This window comes from Chrysemys picta, chromosome 6 (genome assembly GCF_011386835.1).
Source record: "Chrysemys picta bellii isolate R12L10 chromosome 6, ASM1138683v2, whole genome shotgun sequence".
Lineage (NCBI taxonomy): Eukaryota > Metazoa > Chordata > Testudines > Emydidae > Chrysemys > Chrysemys picta.
This window is the reverse complement of record NC_088796.1, coordinates 15,543,948-15,549,947: the sequence shown is the minus strand read 5'-3', so window position 1 is coordinate 15,549,947 and position 6,000 is coordinate 15,543,948. Positions and strand designations below refer to the sequence as shown.

At 44.0% G+C, this 6,000-nt stretch overlaps 1 protein-coding gene across 14 annotated transcripts in view; it reads left to right on the top strand.

The window, feature by feature from the left end:
- The first annotated feature begins 1,472 nt into the window (after positions 1-1,472).
- Positions 1,473-6,000, top strand: part of DYM (dymeclin) — a 358,470-nt gene continuing 353,942 nt past the window's right edge. For 3 of the 14 annotated variants that reach the window (XM_065598718.1, XM_065598721.1, XM_008166039.4), the window contains exon 1: positions 1,499-1,679. The gene's annotated coding sequence lies outside the window, so the exon portion shown is untranslated. Of the gene's footprint in view, positions 1,680-1,913; positions 2,084-2,669; positions 2,825-6,000 lie in introns of those variants that run through there. The other 11 variants (XM_065598720.1, XM_065598716.1, XM_065598722.1 and 8 more) reach the window with 8 other exon arrangements.

Below are 6,000 nucleotides of genomic sequence, written 5' to 3'. Positions count from 1 at the left end.
CACTGTTAAACAGCTGCTGTGTTCCATCCCTGAGGCAATGTCATTTATTAGTGGATGAAGCAATCCCCAGCTATAGTTTGAGTATTTGAGAATCTTTTAACTAACAGGTGCTAAGTGAATGTAACTTATCATCATGGATCTTATTATCTGGGATCTCACTCTACTCTTGGGGGTATTTATTAAATGAAACACCCCTTGGCTGCTCTTCCACCAGCATCAATACTGCTGCTTCTTGAGGATGGTTTAATTATGCTGAAGAGAGAGCTCTCTCCCATTGGCATAGTGCGGCTACATGGGAGACTTTACAGTGGTGCAGTTGCAGCGGCATAGCTGTGCCGCTGTAAGGTCTGTAGTGTAGACACAGCCTTAGCCCCTGTGCCTCAGCTCCCTAGCCGTAAAATCAGGATAACAGCACTTTCCTACCTCATAGGGCTGTTGCGATTGTGAAGTGCTCTGGTACTATAGTGATGAGAGCTGTATAAGTACTTCAGCTAGAAGATTAGATAGTCTTTCTTAAAACTCCAGCTCCTGGAGTCACATGGTAAATGAGAATATAGGCATTTGTTTAATAGAAAGTTTCTAGTAAACTTCTCACGGTTGTGAAAGAAAAACATGAAAATGTAGATTCTAAGGCCAGAAGGGACCACTGTGATCATCTAGTTTAACTTCTTATATAACCCAGGCCATATCCCTGCATTAATTCCTGTTTGAAATAGAACACATCTTTTAGAAAAACATCTAATCTTGACTTTAAAATTGCCAGCAATAGAGAATCCACCACAATCCTTGGTAACTTTTTCTGTTAAAGAGTCCAATATCAACGCTAACAGTTTCAAAAAACAGAATGCAAATAAAACAAGTGTATTCTTTAAATCTAATGAACCCAATCTCTTGGGCTTGTCTCACATTTTTTTAAACACATCAGGTTGTTAATACTGCCTCTATCTTGTTAGGTTTTTATACTAGACCTCTCTGGAGGACTTCTGCTGTCTTATGTATCTTGAACATTAACTGCAAGTTTAAAATTCAGGCCTGAGCCTTTCCCTTTTCTCTTGGCTTATGCCCTACCCTGTGACTTTAAACCCCTTAATCAACCTTAAAAGCATCTTATATTAAATTACACCACAACCCGGAGATAAACTTGAAGGCACTCTGTAACACAGCAACATTGAGAACAGGGCAAGAAAACTTAGCTGCATAGCGCAGTAGGAAAAGGAGTTCAGGTCATGCTCCTGGGGCCAGGACAGTCCTCTCTCTCCCCATTGCAAGGGAGAAATGCCTGACTCAAGCCCCTCCCTCGCCCTCCAGTGAATGGTAACTGGGGTAGATTTCCCTCCCTTATGGGCACTACCTAAGGCAGGTCCCCGCCCCGCCCCGTTAGTGGACGCGCTCTGCAGCAGTTGGGCAGCTTGCGCCTCCAGCTCCCACGTGAGGTCCCCGAGAGAACTACATTTCCCAGCATGCTCCTCCTCGCCTGTCGTTGGCCGCGGACGGACGCAGCCGGGGGAGGGGAAGCTGCGGCGGTGACGACGTGGAAAGATGGACGCAGCCTGATCCCGGCGAAGCCAAGGGGCGTGTGGGGTGTCCGGAGAGCGAGCCGGCCCGTCCGACCGTCAGCCGCGCGGGGCGGGGAGCGACAGCCGCTGCCCCTCACCCCCTCCCACGGGAGCAGGAGCCAGGTGAGTCTCCGCCCCTTTCCCCCCTCCCAAGGTGCGGGGCTGAGCATCTCTGGGGAGAGGGGGTGGTGCCTGCAGGGGAGGCTTAGGGTTGGCTGGGGCTCGAGACGCGGGGCTGGCGGCTGGTTGTGTCTGGGTGGGGGTCGCTGCTGCCCGGGAGATGGCGGTTTGGGAGGGGAGGGGCGGGGGGAGTAGGACTGGGTGTTGCGATGCAAGGGAGGGGTTGGGGCGGGCGATAGGGGGTGGCAGGTGGAGGAAGAAATGGTGTAGTGCCGGTGTAGAGTCAGAAACTGCTCCCTGTAGGAATGTGCTACCTGTACCCATGTTATCTGATGTAGCTAATTCCTACCTGGGCAGAGCCTTCCCAGCCAAAGGGAGACATGTTGGAAGTGGCCCCTCTTCTGCAGGTGTGTCTTCGCTGGAAAAGGGGCCGGGCAAGTATTTTAGGGGTGGTGATCTTTTGGGGCGCGGATGAATTGTGACTTGGTAGGGTTTGGAGTTGGGGTGTGTATGTGTGTGTGTGTGTGAGAGAGAGAGAGATTTGGAGGGATGTTCTATGGTTGTAACTTGATAGGCCCAGAGCCCATTTAAACAAGGGGGTTTCCAAAAAAAATGCAAAGATTTAAAAATGTTTTTGAAATGCAGAAAAATCCTTCATCATGAGCAGGTTATACAATACTCTTAAAAAGTGTCTAAAAGACTAATCTATAGTGAAGGAGTCTTCCTTTCCTCGTAGCAGATCTGCCAGAGTAAATGGTAGGACTGATGATAAAGGAGGACTAACTAAATACTGTTGGATTTCAGTATAGTTCAATAAAAAGTGTGTTTGCTATGCCTTGGTTGGTGCTGCCATCTGTACTCTGTTCCATTTACAATATTTTTGTTTGTTGGTTTAGATAAACATACTAGTGAAAAGAGTAAGATGAGATTCAAAACTGTTTATCATCGTAGTATCTGAGCGCCTTGCAATCTTTAATTCATTTATCCTTGTAGGTAATAGTAGTAGGCATCCTTCAGTCTCCAGAGACAATGGGTATGCATCCCTGAGAGGTAAAGAATTTACTCAGTTGGTTTTATGGCATCCGCAAACGTGGCTGAAGAGACCCACTTGAGAGAGAGAATCTCTGCCGCATCTGTCACATTTAAAGGTGATGTTTTGAGCCTTTGGGCTCTGCCTTGTGCAAGCTCTTTTCTCCTCTGCTAACTCCGGAGACCTCTGTTAAGCTCTTGTTTCCAAAGGCTGCGGTCCTGAGTCTGATCTTGCCATTTGTCCACATCCATGTCCATTTCTTTGAGGTCTCGCTTCCTTGAAATGCAATTTTGGGTGTCCTTTGGGTCTTTTTCCAGATGCCAATTCACCATAGAGGATGTCCTTTGGGTTGCGCCCATCATTCATTCGGCATACATGCCCAAGCAAGCGGAGGCATCTCTGTTTGAGGAGAGTTTGTATGCTGGATATTGCTGGCCCATTTGAGCACCTCAGTGCTGGTGACTGTCCCTCCAGGAGATTCCAAAGATTAGACAAAAGCTACGCATATGAAAGCTGTTGAGCCTCTTTTCCTGATGAGAGTATAAGGTCCATGTCTCGCTCCCATACAAAAATGTACTGATAACACATGCACGATAAACACAGATCTTTGTGTGTTCTGTCAGTTTGCCATACCCTCTTGTTCAGTCTAGACATTGTTGTGGCAGCTTTTCCAGTGTGGATGTTTCAAGTGAAAGGAACTCAGTAGTGGATAGTGGACCCCAAGTATGTGAACTCACAGGTAGGGAAGTGGTATTATTCCTATGTTTATAGATGAGGAATAGAGTGACAGAGAGACCCAGGGACACACAGGAAGTCTGTAGTGGAGCAGGGAAATGAACCCTGGGTTCCTCATTCCCAGATGAGCTCTGTAACCGCTGGAACCATCCTTCCCCTTTCTTCCTTTTTCTCTTTGCTTTTTCAAAGTGTCATAGGAGAGAATGCAGGAAATTTTGCCTGGATTTAATGTGGTGCACATAGGTAGGTGTTACACACACTGTAGTGTTCTGACTTAATGGAACCATCAGTAACATATATTTTCATGGTACCACTATTACCATACTGTTGCACATGTCCATTGGCTTGCTAAAGCAAGTACAGGGTGTACTGGAGTAACTCTCAGCACTGTCTCTGTGGAGAGTTCCCCATACAATGATAAAATGCTCAGACTTATCCTTGTGGTTCACTGAGTCTTCCTTCTTTAAAAGGATTGGGTTTGCTAGCCCCATATGTGTTGCGGATATGTGTTGTAGCAGCCAAAGCTGGGAAGACCATGACTTTCAATGCATAGTTAAATAGTCATGCTGTGGTCATCTCTGTCTATGGCACTTTTTGTCTGTATGCTTGTGAAGTCTGGGCCCTGTGCTGTTAGTTTCTGTTGTTTGTAGCGGTTTACCATGAGAATAGTCACTAAGAAATTTCCCCAGTGTCTTCTTGTTGGACTCATAAGGGATTCTCCTCAGTGCTCCAGGTTGCATCTATGATCTTTTTATATGCAGAGTCTAGAACGGGATCTTTAAGAGAGTTGTCTCTGTGTGTATATATTTTGTGTTCCTTATCACAGCCCTTACTAATTATGCCTCAGTTACAATGGAGTGGTTTACGATTCTTGCTGTTTTTCTGTTTGCACTTAATAGAGCAGAGGACACTTATGGTGCTCAGGAAATAAATAAAATACTCCGCCTCTACAGTGAAACAAAACTGGTAATTGTCATTGACGTTTCTTAGTCACTTTCACTCTGTAGTGTCCTTACTCTAGCATGTTGTTTTTGAGTTCACAGTTAAGCTAGGAAATATAATTTTTTTTTAAATATTCTAATTAAAATTAATTAACTCATATTCATATTATGTTCTATATCTTATATTAGATTGTAAGTTAAGCACTGTCTTTTCATGATGCATCCTCTAGTGCCCAGTGCAACGAGGTCCTGATTCTGCAATCTACATTTTGGGCCTACAACTAGTTTCTTTCACTGCATATAATATGGGGTAACATGCTAGTTCTAGGCAGTGGCAGTAATTGCTTTAGGTGTTTGTAGGAATAGATAGATTGCACAGATCTAGGAAATATTTAATACATTTTTAAAACCCTTACTGTGTGATTTAGGCCCTAAGGAACTCTTTTTAGAACCCTTCATCCCAACCTCTTAGTTGGTTGTGGAGAGCAAAGGCCTAGCCTTGTGTATATTTAAACCTTTCCCGTGATCACATGAGAGCTCAGTCCTCTTGTGTCTCTCCCCCTGCTCCCTGTGCGGTTCTGCTACTGGAGAGTTCTTGGTACTGGAGAAATTTACTGTCTGATCTCAATTTTTAATTCTAGCAGTGGGGAGAAAAATGAGGAGCAAACCTCCTTGGAAACTTTAGATTTAGTGCCGAGAGGCTTGACCCTGGCTGTCTAAAATGTTTTACAACTTGCAGTTTTTGGTGCTCAGTGGATTGTGAGTTTCAGTGCTGCAGCAGTTTTCTTTAGCAAATATCTGTTTATATTAACTTAGAATTTTTCACAGCTGTGCTCAATCTCAATGTGTTTTTAATACCCTTATGACTGAGAGTTGGGCTTGCAAATTCATCTTTAGGCATCATAAAAACAAAATGACAAGGCTTTTTATATAAAGCAGCTACAATGACATATTTAAAATCTGAGAAATCCTATTTGGTGTCTGATGGTCTGTTATCCAAGAGGCTGGATAAAGCAGATCATCCTCATTTTTCAGAACCTGAAAATGCTGTTCAAAATAGGAAACCTGTTGTACCTTGCAGTAATTAAACTGGTTGGCAAAGTTATTGTCATTTAGAGCAAGTAGTTGGAGCAGCTGACTCTGGTGGTATAGCTTGGGGGTAAAATACAGATATAAATCATAATGTGAAGTACAAGAGAATTTATGTGAATGTTAAAAAAAGGCTAAACAAAGTTGGACTACTTTTGTTCTGTGCAGTATGCAGTTTTATACAGTGTACAGATTTCTAGCTATGTTTAAACAAGTGACACTTAGCTCTATTTTAGAGTCTGCATAACACTCACATGTGTCCAGATTCCAGTAGCCAAAATAATTGCCTCTCTAACACTTGATCTATGCAAAAAGGTTATATCCGTATCAAACTTAATGAACATCTAAGTATCTTTCCCATGCCTAGAAGGCACTGCAGATGCCACAGTTGAGATTTCCTTTGTGGAAGTATATTGTGGCCAGTAGGCAAGCTCTTTGGGAGAGAAAAGGGGGCCATAAGGTTGAAATGAGTATACACCTCTACCCCGATAGAATGCGACCTGATATAACACAAATTCGGATATAACGC